Raw genomic sequence first — 20,000 nt, 5'->3', positions numbered from 1 at the left:
CCACTCTCGGCCTGCAACGGAGACACACAATACGTAAACATCTGGAATGCGACAATGTCGAGTGCATCCTCTCTGCCACATTGCACCGTCGACACTATGATAACCAGAGCAGTAGGTCCACCTATAAAAGCACAATACCCCACTCCTCCGACAACTACCATTGCTCAGATAAATCAACACCACCAACACACATCCTACACAGAGGGGCACCAAATATCATCCCCCGCCCTCGTGTTATACCACATGAAAAATTGCAGAAGTGAGAGACACACATCCGCCAGCCTCTTGCTACAAGCATCGAACCGACGTGACGTATCTGACGGTGACTCAGGCATCCGTGTACTGCCACCACTATCCACCCCCCCCCCCCCCTCTCTCTCTGCCCCCTTCCCACACAATACCAAATTTAACCAACTTTATCGCTTAACCTAACTGTGGCTGTACCAGTTTATCGCTTAACCTAACTGTGGCTGTACCAGTTTATCGCTTAACCTAACTGTGGCTGTACCAGTTTATCGCTTAACCTAACTGTGGCTGTACCAGTTTATCGCTTAACCTAACTGTGGCTGTACCAGTTTATCGCTTAACCTAACTGTGGCTGTACCAGTTTATCGCTTAACCTAACTGTGGCTGTACCAGTTTATCGCTTAACCTAACTGTGGCTGTACCAGTTTATCGCTTAACCTAACTGTGGCTGTACCAGTTTATCGCTTAACCTAACTGTGGCTGTACCAGTTTATCGCTTAACCTAACTGTGGCTGTACCAGTTTATCGCTTAACCTAACTGTGGCTGTACCAGTTTATCGCTTAACCTAACTGTGGCTGTACCAGTTTATCGCTTAACCTAACTGTGGCTGTACCAGTTTATCGCTTAACCTAACTGTGGCTGTACCAGTTTATCGCTTAACCTAACTGTGGCTGTACCAGATTATCGCTTAACCTAACTGTGGCTGTACCAGATTATCGCTTAACCTAACTGTGGCTGTACCAGATTATCGCTTAACCTAACTGTGGCTGTACCAGATTATCGCTTAACCTAACTGTGGCTGTACCAGATTATCGCTTAACCTAACTGTGGCTGTACCAGATTATCGCTTAACCTAACTCAATTTGTCCCTTAACCTAACTCAATTTGTCCCTTAACCTAACTCAAGTTGTCCCTTAACCTAACTCAAGTTGTCCCTTAACCTAACTCAATTTGTCCCTTAACCTAACTCAATTTGTCCCTTAACCTAACTCAAGTTGTCCCTTAACCTAACTCAAGTTGTCCCTTAACCTAACTCAAGTTGTCCCTTAACCTAACTCAAGTTGTCCCTTAACCTAACTCAAGTTGTCCCTTAACCTAACTCAATTTGTCCCTTAACCTAACTCAATTTGTCCCTTAACCTAACTCAATTTGTCCCTTAACCTAACTCAATTTGTCCCTTAACCTAACTCAAGTTGTCCCTTAACCTAACTCAAGTTGTCCCTTAACCTAACTCAAGTTGTCCCTTAACCTAACTCAAGTTGTCCCTTAACCTAACTCAAGTTGTCCCTTAACCTAACTCAAGTTGTCCCTTAACCTAACTCAAGTTGTCCCTTAACCTAACTCAAGTTGTCCCTTAACCTAACTCAAGTTGTCCCTTAACCTAACTCAAGTTGTCCCTTAACCTAACTCAAGTTGTCCCTTAACCTAACTCAAGTTGTCCCTTAACCTAACTCAAGTTGTCCCTTAACCTAACTCAATTTGTCCCTTAACCTAACTCAATTTGTCCCTTAACCTAACTCAATTTGTCCCTTAACCTAACTCAAGTTGTCCCTTAACCTAACTCAAGTTGTCCCTTAACCTAACTCAAGTTGTCCCTTAACCTAACTCAAGTTGTCCCTTAACCTAACTCAAGTTGTCCCTTAACCTAACTCAAGTTGTCCCTTAACCTAACTCAAGTTGTCCCTTAACCTAACTCAATTTGTCCCTTAACCTAACTCAATTTGTCCCTTAACCTAACTCAATTTGTCCCTTAACCTAACTCAATTTGTCCCTTAACCTAACTCAAGTTGTCCCTTAACCTAACTCAAGTTGTCCCTTAACCTAACTCAAGTTGTCCCTTAACCTAACTCAAGTTGTCCCTTAACCTAACTCAAGTTGTCCCTTAACCTAACTCAAGTTGTCCCTTAACCTAACTCAAGTTGTCCCTTAACCTAACTCAATTTGTCCCTTAACCTAACTCAAGTTGTCCCTTAACCTAACTCAATTTGTCCCTTAACCTAACTCAATTTGTCCCTTAACCTAACTCAATTTGTCCCTTAACCTAACTCAATTTGTCCCTTAACCTAACTCAATTTGTCCCTTAACCTAACTCAATTTGTCCCTTAACCTAACTCAATTTGTCCCTTAACCTAACTCAAGTTGTCCCTTAACCTAACTCAAGTTGTCCCTTAACCTAACTCAAGTTGTCCCTTAACCTAACTCAAGTTGTCCCTTAACCTAACTCAAGTTGTCCCTTAACCTAACTCAAGTTGTCCCTTAACCTAACTCAAGTTGTCCCTTAACCTAACCCACGTTGTCCCTTAACCTAACCCACGTTGTCCCTTAACCTAACCCACGTTGTCCCTTAACCTAACCCACGTTGTCCCTTAACCTAACCCACGTTGTCCCTTAACCTAACCCACGTTGTCCCTTAACCTAACCCACGTTGTCCCTTAACCTAACCGACGTTGTCCCTTAACCTAACCCACGTTGTCCCTTAACCTAACCCACGTTGTCCCTTAACCTAACCCACGTTGTCCCTTAACCTAACCCACGTTGTCCCTTAACCTAACCCACGTTGTCCCTTAACCTAACCCACGTTGTCCCTTAACCTAACCCACGTTGTCCCTTAACCTAACCCACGTTGTCCCTTAACCTAACCCACGTTGTCCCTTAACCTAACCCACGTTGTCCCTTAACCTAACCCACGTTGTCCCTTAACCTAACCCACGTTGTCCCTTAACCTAACCCACGTTGTCCCTTAACCTAACCCACGTTGTCCCTTAACCTAACCCACGTTGTCCCTTAACCTAACCCACGTTGTCCCTTAACCTAACCCACGTTGTCCCTTTGCCTAACATAGTTCACTGCTCGGAATCTCTGGTGTCGTTGTTATCCTCATGTAGATGTCTTGCGAGTGTTGCTTACTTTCCACATATTCCTGCTATCCACTGTCAATTGTACTGCAATAGGACTATATCGCCGACCCCCCCCCTCCCCCCCCTCTGTCCCCCTCTGTCCCCCTCTTTGTGTCTCTGTCCTCTCAAGCTGGTCGGTCTGGCGTTTGAGTGTTAAATGAGCCTCGCAGCTGTTCAGTTGCATTCAGATGTCGACGCCCTCAGTGTACGTCGTGGTATGGTCTGTGTCCATTGTCCGCTGATGTCGTACGCGTAACCCACACGCTGTACCGATCATCGGTCGTTACGTACAGAGTGAAGTAGTGTGATACGTGTGACCGTACGCTGGCTGTGCCCAACGGTGTCGAATCTCAATTTCCATATGTTGTGCTTGATGCTACTTGTCTCGTCTCCCAATAACAGCTAGGTTGCACTGTGGTACGCCGTAGAGGCGTGTGGGAGGAACGTACGAACGCATTGTATGTCACCCTGGGTCGCTGGGGGTGGTGGTGCGGTGAGTCAGGTCAGGTCAGGTCAGCGTGAGCCGTCTGATGTAGTGACGCGTGTATTCCGACTTTGTCGTATTGCCTCACACAAAGTGCTACCCTGGTGGACCGCGTTCCATATCTGGGACATGCCGCAGATGCCGGTTGACAGTGGATCGCGGAAGGTACATCGCATACGTGCGCGGGCCACCTTCCACGTGTTCTCTTCTGCACATGTCGCAGTGTGTATGTGGTCTGATGTAGCGTGTCGTGACACATGACATCCTGGCATGCAAGAATTGTTGAATTCGCAAATGTAGGTGGACATCTACGTTTACTGCCCAAGATACGCAAATGAACTGGAAATCCGTTGTTGAGCGGTTGTTCACGCTGGAGGTGAATCTGTGATGGCGACGATCGGTACAGCTATTAACCGGTTGTTTCAGCGGTACCCGCCACATCCACACGCGTGACTAGGCCCATGTGGGTATGAAGCGATACGCGGCGGTGGCTTGGTGGGACTGTTCCCGGCCGGTGAAGGGGGGCCGCCCGGCGTGTTGGCCGCGCGCTGCGTGGGCGCACGCGCAACAGGCGGCTGGTGGGGGGCGCCGAGTGGCAGGAGCGCCAGCCGACGGGCCCGGCAGGCGGCGCAGCTACGCTGCGGCGCACCCTGCACGCGGCGCCTGGCGGCCAAAGTTGGTTCAGCCGAGCCCGGTGCGAAGCGCGGTGGACATCTGCAGTGTGCTGGTCTGATTGAGGACTGTGTGCGTTGAGGATGCGCCGCCGCCTGGCACTCGGCGCCGCGACGCCGTCTGCTGCTCGGTCGCCCCAGCGGTTCTCGCAGGTGGTTTGTATCGCAGTTGTGCGGACGTGTTGGCGCGTGCGCTGTGCTGGGAGAGTTCGCTTCTGCACCCAAGTGGGGCTTTGCCCTTGTGTGGCGCTGGCGTTGGAGCTGCCGGTCACCATAGGTGGCGCGTGTTGTCTCCCGCCGGCAATGCCACGACAGCACGCTCCCGGGCCTCTGTCGGCAGCGGCAAGCTCAGTTGGGAGCAAGGGTGTTCGCACTAAAACCGTCTACTCGCCTAACTCCGGGCGATTGCGCCTCTCTCGAAACCGACCAAGTACCTAGGACGGCGCTGCGCGCCGCCGGGACCTGAGAGGGTTTCGAGGTGTATCGTGCAGGGGAGCTCGGCCTCCTCCTGTTTGCAGAATAATTGAGCGGACGCTTGCGTGTTCGCGCGGGCCCCCGGGACACACTCCCGGGCGGCCGGCTGCTCAGCTCTAGTTGACGCAGCTCCCTGGTTGATCCTGCCAGTAGTCATATGCTTGTCTCAAAGATTAAGCCATGCATGTCTCAGTACAAGCCGCATTAAGGTGAAACCGCGAATGGCTCATTAAATCAGTTATGGTTCCTTAGATCGTACCCACGTTACTTGGATAACTGTGGTAATTCTAGAGCTAATACATGCAAACAGAGTCCCGGTCTGGCTCTTTCCGCCTTCCCGTGGTGCCAGACGTTAAGCTCGGCATTTTGCCTTGCGACAAAAGGGAGAGCTGCGACCCAACCCGATGCGAAAGCGAAGGGTGCGTGGCACAGGGGGAGCTGTGTCAAGGGACGAACATCTGTCCCTTCCTGTTCGCAGGGCCCAGACCAACAGGAGCTCTGCATGCCGGCGACTTCGTTTGTCGGCGTGGGATCGCGGCGCGAGTCGGCAAGGGTGCCTCGCCGCGCCCCTGGGTAACCGGGGCGTGTTCTGCCAAACCCAGGAGGTGGTGACATCGCCTGGGCCAGGTTAACTGGGTCCAGACCGCCGAACGTCTGGGGGACCGGCCCGCCACCTGAGTAGGAGTGGGTCCTTGGCCGTAAGGTGGAAACTCGGGCTAGTAGGCGGCGAAGGGCGAGAGGTGCATCCGCCTCTCCGGAGTGCGGGGTGCAGTTGCCGAGGAGCGTCGCGTGAAATCGCCGATGACGGAGCCATCGATGGGGACCAGTGCGCTGGCAACGGCGCGCTGAACCCGGCAGTTCGAGAGGGCCCTTGACCTTGGGGCGAGGTCGGTGGGCGAGCTGCAAGAAGTCCCCCCCCATGCCAGAGGAGCCGGTCCGGGGTAAGAGACGGGCTCCCACCTTTTTTATATCACTCGTAAATCATGGCGACGACAGATACGAGTGATTCGAGTGCGCCTCAACGTGCGTCTACTGCGCCTGATCCCTCTCCTCAGGACGAGCTGGGACAGGTCGAGAATGAGTCAGTTATGCAAAGACTTGCCAGAATAACTACGCTCATGGAGCAATCTGTAAAAAATGGCAAGATCAGCCAAGCCGGAATGTCAGCCATTAAAAATGAATTGGCAGCTTGGGCCATTGTCCATGCAAAACTAGAAGGTAGGCTAGAAGAATTAGTAAAAGAAAACAATAGACTAAGAAAGCAGCCAGTGAAAACTTGGGCGGCAGTGGCAGCGCAAGCTCCCACCAAGCCCAACACCACCAGAGAGACAATAAATAAGGTAACTAAGAGGCCAGATACGGCAGTCTTTTTGAGAACACTTCCTGGAGAAGACACAAGCATAAAGAAAATACAGGAGTTATTCACGAAAACCGTGGACCCTGTGAAGGAAAAAATAAAGATAAAGAGAATCAAACCGAGCAGGAACTCAGTCATCGTAGAAGTTGCCTCGGAAGAGGATAAAGAAAAGCTGCTGAAGAACCAAAAGCTGAACTCAGTGGTGAAATGTGAGCCACCAAGAAAAAGAAATCCTCTCGTCATACTATATGACGTGCCATCTATTATGACGAATGAAGAGTTGTCAGAGACAATCAGGGCACAAAATTTTGAGCATCTAAGCGCTGAAGAATTTAATAATTGTTTTAAACTTAGATTTAAAACGGGTCCACGAGGTCGTGATGTTGTACATCATGTCGCTGAAGTGACAGCACAGATGTGGAAGAACATCACAACAATGGGCAGGATCTATGTTGGCTTTCATGCCATCAACACCAAAGACTATGTCGTGGTACCTCGTTGCCACAACTGTGGTGACCTGGACCACATTCTCAGGCTGTGCACCAGGGAGCCGGCGTGCACCAAGTGCGGAGAAAGTGGCCATAATCGTAAGGACTGTAAAGGTACACAAATCTGCATACCATGCAAAAGCAGAGGGAAGAAGTCTTGCGGAGCTGTAGGTCGGAATTGCCCAACATACAGAATGTTGGAACAAAGATTAATCTCCAGAACTGATTATGGCTGAACTCGGCATACCGAACAGGATGCCGAAGCGCAAATCCCCGAGCAAGAGGAGGAGGGACGCTATGAGGGCAAGTAAATTCAAGTTATTTCTGAGGTCGCTTACGGGCGCCGGAAAACCTGAAACAACAGATATAGCCATTCAAACTGAGCCCCAATGGGTGAACATAGCAATACAAACAGATCTCCCTATAGCAGCAGCTCCCTCCTCTGAAAGCCGGGGAGCAGAGCCGATAAAACATCAGAAACGGCAAGGGCATCCTGCGGCCATAACAGTCTCTGAAAAGCAACAGAACAAGCATGAGAAACCGGTTCAAGAAAATGAAGTAACTAGCTCCAGCATAAATTCCACTGAACAGAGTACTCCAGTGGTCAGATTGCCACCTGTGGATCCTGTGAGGGTCTACCCTAATTTAGAATATACTATGCAGCTAGCAAGACTTGAACAGCCGGCTACCCTGACCACAGCCCTGAGACATGTGGTCCGTGTAGGACATGAAGAAGGAAGAAGGGTAACCTTCTCGGTGATGGAGGCTGTTGACAGAATCCAACTAAAATCAGTGAATCTCCCCACCGACTTCGGAGCCCTGCGGGACCTGCTACGAAAAGTCTTCGAAAGGAGAGGGGAGAAATTCAACTTAGACGACATTTACGAGCAGGCAGTTCTAGCCAATGGAAGAATTGCATTTGACTGGTCTAAAACCTGGCCAAATGACCGCATACATACATACTTCCCTTGATGACAAAGCTTAACATAGGACAACTAAATACACATAACAGCCGACTCGTAATGCAGGAACTCCGAAGGGAGGTGGAGGAGAGGAGATTGGATGTGCTCTGTCTACAGGAGCCGTACTCCCAAGCTGGAAAGGTCGCTTTTGCTGCCGCAACATGGCAGGTAATCAGCAAAGGAGAAGTCCCGAAAGCGGCGATAATAATAACAAATAAGCTCCTGAGAGTCACCACGCTCTCTCAATTCACAACTACCCACTGCAACGTCGTGGAGTTGCAATCCCCAACCGGAATCGTCTTTATAATAAACATGTACTTTCAGTACAGTGATAATATTGAAACACACTTAGATCACCTAACGAGAGTGACCACGGCGTTGCGGGGGAGAAAGTTGATAATTACAGCTGACATAAATGCCAAATCCCCCCTGTGGTACAGTGGCACACGAGATGCAAATGGGGAGAAGGTAGAAGAATTTATTATGGCAACCCAACTTGTGGTGGCTAATAGGCCGGGCAATCCTCCTACCTACACGGCGGGAGGAAGACAAGGGACAAATATTGACATAACTCTAACAACACCGAATGTTACAAACATACTCCAAAATTGGAAGGTAATAGGGAATGCCACCACAAGCGACCATAATTTAATAACTTTCACCATAGGGGATAGAGAGTGCCGCTGGGCCATGGGGTGGGAATTGCAATATAACTTTAATAGAGCAGATTGGGAGCGGCTAGCGAGGGAGTGCGACATTCCTCCAATACCGGGAGGGGACGCACAACAAGATATAGACGTAAACGACAGAACTGACGACATAGTGACCGCCATAACTAGAGCGGTGAGGGCTGCTGTACCAACCAGGAGGAGGGCCATGGCGGCCTCTCCGTCACCATGGACGCCTGAACTAGAGGAATTGCGTCAGTCTGTCAGAAGGCTAAGGAGGTACTACCAGCGCAGTGTCGTCTGGCAAGAGAAACAAAGATGGCAGTTGCGGTATAGGGAGGCCAAGCAACAGTTCCAAAAGGAACTACGCGAGGTCAGGACACGGAGCTGGGAACGCTATGTGCTCAGTCAACTTGTGCTGGATCCATGGGGACTTCCCTACAAGTTAGTGAGGGAAAAGATCCGCTCTCCTATGGAGCTATCAACTGTCAGGCACGGGGGCGGGATGACGGAGTCCTGGCAGGAAACTGCTGGGGTCCTCCTCCAGTCCCTGTTGCCTGATGACTATGCGGACGGGGAAACCGAAGCACAGCGGCAACTGCGAGAGGAGGATCAAGTGCAATATAACAACGATGCAGCGGTCTACCCCTTCTCGGAAGAGGAGGTGGCGGCCCACATAAAATCTCTCAAAAGAGGGAAAGCTCCTGGGCCAGATGGCATTGTGGCGGAGGTGGTGCAATTCCTGGCCCCCCAGCTGGTTGCGCCATTAACGCACTTATACAATGAATGCCTAAGGCAACAACAGTTCCCAAGGAGATGGAAAAAGGCAAATGTTGTCATTATAAAGAAAGGCCAAGATAAAGATCCAGCGGAAGTGAAGTCATACAGGCCAATCTGCCTGTTGGACTTGCTTGGTAAATTATTTGAGAAGTTGCTGGCTGACAGACTGGCGGCACACAGAGTTTTGTGCGGGATGAGCAGCAGGCAATTCGGTTTCAGGCCAGGGCGATCGGCATCTGATGCAATCGCCCTGGCAGCCGAGGTCTGCGGCTCAACCCCGCATAAATACGTGGTGGGCATCATGGTGGACATCAGTGGCGCCTTTGACAACCTGTGGTGGCCTTCGCTCTTCTCCTGCTTGCGGGAGAAAGAGTGTCCAGGGCCGCTATATGGTTGCCTGAGGAGCTATTGCGAGGAACGAGAGGTCTGGCTATCATCCTCTAGCGAGAGAGTTAGTAAAGTGATCACGAAAGGATGTCCCCAGGGATCGGTCCTTGGACCGCTTTTTTGGGACATCCATATGGAGCCTTTATTGGACAATCTACAACAATGCGAGGATGTGCTAGAGGTGATAGCCTACGCAGATGACCTCCTCCTGTTGGTCGGTGGCCGGAGCCGAGAAGACATTGAACCTAAGATAGAAAGGGCCATAGACAAACTTCAACAGTGGTGCCACACCACCAAAATGACAGTCTCACCAAGTAAGTCAACTTACTTACTGCTGAAAGGACAACTAACCAGGAACCCGACAGTCAGGATTGACGGTTCACCAGTATTACGAAGACGTGACACACGATACTTAGGAGTCATCATTGATGAGAAATGGAACTTCGGGAGGCACATTGAAACCGTAACCCAAAAGGCCCTACAAATTCTAAATAACCTCATTTCCATAGGACATAAAAGATTTCACCTCCCTCCACACCTCATTAAACTATATCATAATAGTATCTTAACCTCAGTGGTGGGTTACGGCTCGGGAGTCTGGGCGCATAGACTCACGAGGGTTGTGCCTGCCATGGCAGTGAGAAGGGTGCAAAGAAGTATGATATTACGATCTGTGGGGGCTTATAGAACGTCTCCAGGGGGGGCCCTGTTAGTCATAATGGGGCTCTGCCCACTAGATATAAAGATAAGGGAGCAAGCAGCCTGGTATTGGGCAAAAAAGGGGAATCTAGGTAAAATTGAAGAGATTATGGGGGTGAGGGTGGCAAATAAGAGGGAAATTATGAAAAGGGGAGAAGAATTATGGCAGGGGACTTGGGAAACGGAGGAAACCGGACGTAGAACTTTTCAGTTCATTCCGGACGTGAGGGAACGCTTGCAAATGAAGTATTTTGAGCCAACAAAGGGATTGTTCCACTTTCTCACTGGACATGGACCCTACCCGACATACCTATGTCGGTTTGGGAAGAAGGCAACGCCCGCGTGTGACTGTGGCGTCCCGGAAGGTACTCCTGAACATGTGATCTACGAGTGTCCTCTCTTCAATGATGTTGCAGCCACACTCCGAGATAGACTACCAAACCAAGACACATACCAACTTCTGAGACGTGAAGATACCTTTCAACTGCTCAACACTCTGGCAAACGAGGTATCACGTAAGGTGTTGATGGAATATCTGAGGGACATGAATTAACATAAACTCAGAAATATACACCGATTTCGTCTAGATCCCTGTTCCCATACCGCCTGTGCGCGGACTGGCCGACTATCCACCATAGTTGGGATCCGCCGCGTGCAGGAATAGGGGGAGTAGGGGTCACCTTTACAAAAATGTAAAGCACCGGATTTGACTTAGGATAAGCTTAGTTTGTAGGAATTAGACTAGGATATTTACATTTAGGAAACTGCAGCGTAATAACATCTTGGCCTGCCCAGTGCCAGGGGCATGCTCTTCGGGTTTAGCTCGAAGAGCAAGGCAATTATCAGTAGGTTTATACTCTCTGCTGGCATATATGTGACGCTGCAGATGTTAGAACTTAGAAATAAGAAGTAGTATTTAATTGTAGGTATAGACAATAATATTAGTAATGCCCATCATTGTGTAACACCTGTAGCTCACTTACAAGTTAGAATTAAGAGCTGCATACTTGTAATAATCATTGTATAAAATACAGGCCCACTAATCAACTAAGGGAGTGGGTTATTAAGTATAACTATTATTGTAGTTGAAATAAATAAAGATTTTTTTTTTTTTTTTTTTTTAAAAAAAAAAAAAAAAAAAAAAAAAAAAAAAAAAAAAAAAAAAAAAAAAAAACAGAGTCCCGATGCGAAAGCGAAGGGTGCATGGCACAGGGGGAGCTGTGTCGAGGGACCATACATCAGTCCCTTCTTTTCGCAGGGCACAGAACAACAGGTGCTCTGCATGCCGGCGATCTCGTTTGTCGACGTGGGATCGCGGCGCGTGTCGGCAAGGGTGCTTCGCCGCGCCCCTGGGTATCCGGGGCGTGTTCTGCCAAACCCAGGTGGTGGTAACATCGCCTGGGCCAGGTTAGATGGGTCCAGACCGCCGAACGCCTGGGGGACCGGCCCGCCACCTGAGTAGGAGTGGGTCCCTGGCCGAGAGGTGGAAACTCGGGCAAGTAGGCGGCGAAGGGCGAGAGGTGCATCCGCCTCTCCGGAGTGCGGGGTGCAGTTGCCGGGGTGCGTCGCGTGAAATCGCCGATGACGAAGTCACCGAGGGGGACCAGTGCGCTGGAAACGGCGCGCTGAACCCAGCAGCTCTGGAGTGCTCTTGACCTAGGGGCGAGGTCGGTGAGCGAGCTGCAGAAGTCCCCCCCCATGCCAGAGGAGCCGGTCCGGGGCAAGAGACGGGCTCCCACCCCTTTTTTATCACTCGTCATCATGGCTACACCAGAAACGAGTGATTCGAGTGCGCCAACGCGAGCTTCCGTGATGTCTGAACCCGCTCCTCAGGACGAGTCGGGACAGGCAACTGAGGAAAACGTTCTACAAAGACACACGAGAATATCATTGCTCCTCGAGCAACATATTAAAAATGGTAAAATTAGTCAAGCGGCTCTGACTATAATCAAAAATGAACTGGCGGCGTGGGCTATCGCAAACGCCAAGCTTGAGGGCCGAGTGGAAGAACTGACAAAAGAAAATGAGAGACTAAGGAAACAACCCGGAAAGACCTGGGCGGCGGTGGTCGCACAAGCGCCACCAAAACCGCAGACTACAAAGGATACCATTGCAAAAGTTACTAAAAGATCTGACACAACGGTATTCCTAAGAACCCTACCAGGTCAAGACACTAGCGTTAAAAGAATACAGGAATTGCTTACGACAACTATCAATCCAGCTAAAGACAAAATTAAAATAAATAAGGTAAAACCCAGCAGAAACTCTGTCATTGTTGAAGTAGCTTCAGAAGAAGACAAAGAGAAACTGTTAAATAATGCAAAACTAAACTCGGTGGTCAAATGCGAGCCACCGAGGAAAAGAAACCCATTGGTCATCTTGTATGATGTACCAACAGTCATGACGAATGAAGAACTGCAAAAATCTATAAAGGCTCAGAATTTTGATGATATGACAGAAGAAGAATTTAAAGCAAACTTCAATTTGAGATTCAAAACCGGGCCTCGGGACCGTGATGTGGTCCATCACGTTGCCGAGGTCTCCGCTCACATGTGGAAAAGAATTACAGCAATGGGCAGACTATATGTCGGCTTTCACGCCATTAACACACGCGACTTTCTGGTCGTACCGCGTTGCCACAATTGTGGAGATCTCGACCACGTTTTGAGGCACTGTACCAGGGGGTCGGCCTGCTCGAAATGTGGCGAGGATGGCCACGTCAGGAAGGACTGTAGGGCGGCGGCGGTTTGTATCCCCTGCAAGAGACGGGGTAAAAAGCCCTGTGGTACCACGGGACGTAGCTGCCCCACCTACAGACTTCTAGAACAAAGGCTTATTTCAAGAATAGACTATGGCTGATCAAACCAAAGCCAACAGGATGCCCAAAAGGAAATCCCCTAGCAAAAGGAGGAGGGATGCCCTGAGGGCGAGTGCTTTCAAGCTTTTCTTGAGGTTGCACATGGGCACCACAACCAGAACCGTAGATAAAAGCACTCAAACCGACTCTACCACTACGGATAGAGGGACACAAACGAGGCCTCTGGCAGTCACGCTCCCCTCCTCCCCAAGCAGGGAAACAAGGCCGACAAAAGACCTACGGCAACGGCATCCTGTACCAGAGACGGTGGCAGTCTCAGCAGAACTAAATATAACAACAAAACAACCAGTTCAAGAAAATAAAATAACTAGTTCAAGTGAACCAGATGCAATAAAAGATCCTGTAGTGAGACTGCCACCTGTCGATCCAGTCAGAGTCTATCCAAACCTGGAACTCACCATGCAACTGGCGAGGCTGGAGCAGCCGACTACCCTGACCACTGCCTTGAGACATGTGGTTCGGGTGGGACATGAATATGGACAGAGAGTCACCTTCTCGGTAATGGAGGCTGTGGACAGAATTCAACTCAAGTCAGTGAATCTCCCCACTGACTTCGGAGCCCTGCGTGACCTACTAAAGAAAGTCTTTGACAGACGTGGAGAAAAATTCGACCTGAATGAAATTTATCGACAAGCTGTTCTGGCAAATGGACGTATCACATTCGACTGGAACAAAACATGGCCTCATGACAGGATTCACACATACACTCCATAGACAACTACATGACGGAAATCACCATTGGCCAACTAAACACCCATAACAGCAGACTTGTCATGCAGGAGTTGCGAAGGGAAGTGGAGGAGAGGAGACTGGATGTGGTCTGCCTGCAGGAGCCGTACTCCCTAAATGGGAAGATTGCTTTCACAGCTGCGACCTGGCAAGTCGTCTGCAGAGGTGAAGACCCAAAAGCGGCAATTATTATCACTAACAAACTGATAAGGGCTACAGTTCTAACGCAGTTCACAACCAGCCACTGCAACGTCGTGGAGCTACAATCTCCAGCAGGAGCTATTATTATGATCAACACATACTTTCAATATGGTGATGATATTGAAAGACACCTAGCTCATCTCACCACAGCTATCACGGCGTTGCGGGGGCGGAAAACATTTGTGACTGCCGATATGAATGCCAAATCCCCCTTATGGTACAGCGGCACCAGGGATCCCAATGGAGAGAAGGCAGAAGAAGCCATCATGGCCTTGCAGCTTGTAGTGGCTAACAAGCCAGGCAACCCTCCGACCTATGCGGCGGGAGGGGGCCAAGGCACAAACATCGACGTGACCCTGGCTACGCCAAACGCAGCATACCTAATCCAGCAATGGAAAGTAGTTGAGAATGCCACTACAAGTGACCACAATCTTATTACTTTCAACATAGGAGATGGCGAGAGCCGCTGGGCCATGGGGTGGGAAATACAATACAATTACAATAGAGCCGACTGGGAGAGACTTGCTGGGGAGTGCGACATTCCTCCGATATCAGAAGGTGACGACCACAGACACTTTGACGTTGACAACAGAGCCGAAGAACTGGTCTCAGTAATAACTCGAGCAGTCAAGGCAGCCGTACCTACTAGGAGGAGGGCCATGGCGGCCTCTCCATCACCATGGTCTGCTGAACTAGAGGAGATGCGCCGGTCGGTCAGAAGGCTCAGGAGGCACTACCAGCGCAGTGTCGTCTGGCAAGAAAGACAAAGATGGCTGCAGCTTTACCGGGAAGCCAAAGATAACTTCCAAAAACAGCTACGGGAAGTTAGAACAAAAAGTTGGGAACACTTTGTTCTGAACCAACTAGCATTAGACCCATGGGGAGTTCCTTACAGGCTTGTCCGGGAAAAGATCCGTTCTCCGATGGAGCTTTCAACCGTCAGGCATGGGGACCGGATGACGGGGTCTTGGCAGGAAACTGCTGAGGTCCTTCTCCACTCCCTGTTGCCTGATGATACAGCGGATGAGACAGATGAACAACGGCAGCTGCGGGAGTATAACAACAATGCGTATGAAAATGATATGGCAGTCTACCCATTCTCAGAAGAAGAGGTAGCTGGCCACATAAATTCCCTGAAGAGAGGAAAAGCTCCTGGGCCAGACGGTATTGTGGCGGAAGTGGTGCAATTCCTGGCCCCCCAGATAGTCGCCCCTCTAACTCATTTATATAACGAATGCCTCAAGCAGAAAAAGTTCCCTCGAATATGGAAGAGGGCAAATGTGGTAATTATAAAGAAAGGGGCTGACAAAGACCCAGCAGAAACCAAATCTTATAGACCTATCTGCCTGCTTGATCTGCTTGGGAAGATTCTGGAGAGACTTCTGGCTGATAGACTGGCGGCACACCGAGTGCTGTGCGGAATGAGCAACAGGCAGTTTGGCTTCAGGTCTGGACGATCGGCATCTGATGCAATCGCCCTGGCGGCCGAGGTCTGCGGCTCTACCCCGTACAAGTACGTTGTTGGCATCATGGTGGATATAAGTGGCGCCTTCGACAACCTGTGGTGGCCTTCGCTCTTCTCCTGCTTAAGGGAGAAGGAGTGTCCAGGGCCGCTATATGGCTGTCTGAGGAGCTATTGTGAAGATCGGGAGGTCTGGCTATCATCTGCTAGCACAAGAGTAAGGAAAACTATCACCAAGGGATGTCCCCAGGGTTCCGTACTGGGTCCGCTGTTCTGGGACATCCACATGGAACCCTTACTAGATACATTACAACAAAGCGACGAAGTGCTGGAGGTGATAGCCTACGCAGATGATCTCCTTCTACTGGTCGGCGGCCGTAGCCGAGAGGACATAGAGCCTAAGATCGAGAGAGCAATAAACACACTCCAACTGTGGTGCCGCAAGACAAAAATGACAATTTCACCGGCCAAGTCTACCTATCTTCTTCTAAAGGGACAATTAGCTCGTAACCCAACTGTTAGGATAGATGGATCACCAGTTCTCCGGCGACGTGAGACACGCTATCTAGGTATCATCATTGATGAAAGGTGGACTTTCAGTAGACACATTGAAACCGTAACTCAAAGAGCTATACAGGTACTCAACAACCTCATCTCCATTGGGCATAAGCGGTTTCATCTTCCACCACATCTCATCAAACTCTATCATAACAGTATACTAACATCCATAGTGGGTTACGGATCCGGAGTCTGGGCACACAGGCTCACGAGGGTGGTGCCCGCCATGACAGTGAGGAGAGTGCAGAGAAATATGATCCTGAGATCAGTGGGGGCATACAGAACTACACCGGGAGGAGCCCTGTTAGTTATTATGGGGCTTTGCCCCCTGGATATCAAAATTCGGGAGCAGGCCGCTTGGTACTGGACTAAAAAGGGGAATTTGGAAAAAACCGAGGAAATTCTGGGCAGCAGGACAGAAAATAAAGTAGAAATTAGGAAAAAAAGGGGAGCTGCTATGGCAACTTTCGTGGGAAACCGAAGAAACAGGGCGTCGTACCTTTGAGCTCCTACCAGATGTTAGGGAAAGGATGGAAATGTCACATTTCGATCCATCCCGGGGACTCATCCACTTCCTCACTGGGCATGGACCGTACTCGACATATCTATGTCGATTTGGTAAAAAGGCGACACCTGCGTGTGACTGTGGTGTTCCGGAGGGTACTCCTGACCATGTAGTCTACGAGTGCCCCCTTTTCAATGATGTGGCCTCAGTACTGCGGGACCAACTACCACATAACGACACCTTTAGACTAATCAGACATCGCGACACTTTCGACATCATAAACAAACTGGCTAACGCGGTATCTCAGAAAGTCATAAAGGACTACCTGAAAGACCTATAGTAGCACAAAAAGAGATAACCCAGGACACAGATAGAGTATGATACCCTACTCCCAAACCGCCTGGGCGCGGAAAGGCCGACTTCCTCAGTCTGAATCCGCCGCGCCACAGGATTCTGGGGGGGTGGGGTGCAGCCTTACCAAACCAGACAACGCACCGGACTTGACATTAGGATAAGTTAGTTGTAGGACTTAGTTTTTAGATTTTATTATTAGGAACCTGCAGCGATCACCATCTCGGCCTGCCCAGTGTCAGGGGCACGCTCATTGGGGTTAGCTCAATGAGCAAGGCTCTACAGTAGGTTTATATAAACTAGCTGACACAACTGTAACGCTGTAGGATTAGTAACTAGCCTAAAGATTAATGTTTGTAGTAGACTAACAATAATGTTTGCCCATTGCTTACTGTTCACTTATATACTAACTAGTTACTACATAGAACTTAGAATTAGCTGCTAATTACCCTTGTATAACTAACTTGGCCCACTAATCAAATAAGGCAGTGGGCTAGATGTAAAATTAACATTGTTTATGGAAATAAAGATTTTTTTTTTTTTTTTTTTTTTTTTAAAAAAAAAAAAAAAAAAAAAAAAAAAAAAAAAACAGAGTCCCGACCAGAGATGGAAGGGACGCTTTTATTAGATCAAAACCAATCGGATTGGCTTGTCTGGTCCGTTTGCCTTGGTGACTCTGAATATCTTTGGGCTGATCGCACGGTCCTCGTACCGGCGACGCATCTTTCAAATGTCTGCCTTATCAACTGTCGATGGTAGGTTCTGCGCCTACCATGGTTGTAACGGGTAACGGGGAATCAGGGTTCGATTCCGGAGAGGGAGCCTGAGAAACGGCTACCACATCCAAGGAAGGCAGCAGGCGCGCAAATTACCCACTCCCGGCACGGGGAGGTAGTGACGAAAAATAACGATACGGGACTCATCCGAGGCCCCGTAATCGGAATGAGTACACTTTAAATCCTTTAACGAGTATCTATTGGAGGGCAAGTCTGGTGCCAGCAGCCGCGGTAATTCCAGCTCCAATAGCGTATATTAAAGTTGTTGCGGTTAAAAAGCTCGTAGTTGGATTTGTGTCCCACGCTGTTGGTTCACCGCCCGTCGGTGTTTAACTGGCATGTATCGTGGGACGTCCTGCCGGTGGGGCGAGCCGAAGGGGTGCTTTCGCGTCCCGAGGCGGACCCCGTTTAAATCCTACCAGGGTGCTCTTTGTTGAGTGTCTCGGTGGGCCGGCACGTTTACTTTGAACAAATTAGAGTGCTTAAAGCAGGCAAGCCCGCCTGAATACTGTGTGCATGGAATAATGGAATAGGACCTCGGTTCTATTTTGTTGGTTTTCGGAACCCGAGGTAATGATTAATAGGGACAGGCGGGGGCATTCGTATTGCGACGTTAGAGGTGAAATTCTTGGATCGTCGCAAGACGAACAGAAGCGAAAGCATTTGCCAAGTATGTTTTCATTAATCAAGAACGAAAGTTAGAGGTTCGAAGGCGATCAGATACCGCCCTAGTTCTAACCATAAACGATGCCAGCCAGCGATCCGCCGCAGTTCCTCCGATGACTCGGCGGGCAGCCTCCGGGAAACCAAAGCTTTTGGGTTCCGGGGGAAGTATGGTTGCAAAGCTGAAACTTAAAGGAATTGACGGAAGGGCACCACCAGGAGTGGAGCCTGCGGCTTAATTTGACTCAACACGGGAAACCTCACCAGGCCCGGACACCGGAAGGATTGACAGATTGATAGCTCTTTCTTGATTCGGTGGGTGGTGGTGCATGGCCGTTCTTAGTTGGTGGAGCGATTTGTCTGGTTAATTCCGATAACGAACGAGACTCTAGCCTGCTAACTAGTCGCGTGACATCCTTCGTGCTGTCAGCGATTACTTTTCTTCTTAGAGGGACAGGCGGCTTCTAGCCGCACGAGATTGAGCAATAACAGGTCTGTGATGCCCTTAGATGTTCTGGGCCGCACGCGCGCTACACTGAAGGAATCAGCGTGTCTTCCTAGGCCGAAAGGTCGGGGTAACCCGCTGAACCTCCTTCGTGCTAGGGATTGGGGCTTGCAATTGTTCCCCATGAACGAGGAATTCCCAGTAAGCGCGAGTCATAAGCTCGCGTTGATTACGTCCCTGCCCTTTGTACACACCGCCCGTCGCTACTACCGATTGAATGATTTAGTGAGGTCTTCGGACTGGTACGCGGCATCGACTCTGTCGTTGCCGATGCTACCGGAAAGATGACCAAACTTGATCATTTAGAGGAAGTAAAAGTCGTAACAAGGTTTCCGTAGGTGAACCTGCGGAAGGATCATTACCGACTAGACTGCATGTCTTTCGATGTGCGTGTCGTGTCGCGCAACACGCTACCTGTACGGCAGTGGCCGTGCGCCGCGTGCGGAACCACGCGTGCCTCTCAAAACTAGCGGAAGTGTTGTTGTTGTGTGGTACGAGCGCTGAAGCTCTGGAGCGGCTGGCCTGCGGTACCTGGCGCCTGGCGCCGGTTTTGAATGACGTTCGCCCGAGTGCCTGTCCGCTCCGGTGTGGAGCCGTACGACGCCCATCGGCTGTGAGGCCGTTGGACACAAAAAAAATAGTGGAACAGGGGCCGTCAGACGCCTCAGTCCCGCAAATGCTACTGTCTTGAAAGAGACAGTGGGAGACTGAAAAGGAAAAGATCACCCAGGACGGTGGATCACTCGGCTCGTGGGTCGATGAAGAACGCAGCAAATTGCGCGTCGACATGTGAACTGCAGGACACATGAACATCGACGTTTCGAACGCACATTGCGGTCCATGGATTCCGTTCCCGGGCCACGTCTGGCTGAGGGTCGGCTACGTATACTGAAGCGCGCGGCGTTTGTCCCGCTTCGGAGACGTGGGAGTGTCGTGGTCGCCTGTGTGGCCGGCCGCGTCTCCTTAAACGTGCGATGCGCGCCCGTCGCCTGGCGGTTCGCATACCGGTACTTTCTCGGTAGCGTGCACAGCCGGCTGGCGGTGTGGCGTGCGACACCTCGTACAACGACCTCAGAGCAGGCGAGACTACCCGCTGAATTTAAGCATATTACTAAGCGGAGGAAAAGAAACTAACAAGGATTCCCCCAGTAGCGGCGAGCGAACAGGGAAGAGTCCAGCACCGAACCCCGCAGGCTGCCGCCTGTCGTGGCATGTGGTGTTTGGGAGGGTCCACTACCCCGACGCCTCGCGCCGAGCC

The 20,000-nt window shown here is 50.1% G+C and overlaps 2 non-coding genes across 2 annotated transcripts in view; both read left to right on the top strand.

Annotated features, from left to right (window-relative positions):
* Window positions 1–19,465: 19,465 nt before the first annotated feature.
* Window positions 19,466–19,620, top strand: LOC126317772 (5.8S ribosomal RNA). The gene has a single exon (XR_007556897.1). It is a non-coding gene; the product is annotated as a 5.8S ribosomal RNA (ribosomal RNA).
* Window positions 19,621–19,808: 188 nt separating this feature from the next.
* LOC126317777 (large subunit ribosomal RNA) overlaps window positions 19,809–20,000 on the top strand; it is a 4,222-nt gene continuing 4,030 nt past the window's right edge. Inside the window, exon 1 of the ribosomal RNA XR_007556902.1 lies at window positions 19,809–20,000. This exon is cut by the window's right edge and continues 4,030 nt beyond it. This is a non-coding gene — a ribosomal RNA (large subunit ribosomal RNA).

The sequence above is a fragment of the Schistocerca gregaria genome, unplaced genomic scaffold, assembly GCF_023897955.1.
Source record: "Schistocerca gregaria isolate iqSchGreg1 unplaced genomic scaffold, iqSchGreg1.2 ptg000643l, whole genome shotgun sequence".
NCBI lineage: Eukaryota > Metazoa > Arthropoda > Insecta > Orthoptera > Acrididae > Schistocerca > Schistocerca gregaria.
The sequence above is the reverse complement of the archived record's forward strand: the minus strand, read 5'-3'. Positions and strand labels throughout refer to the sequence as shown.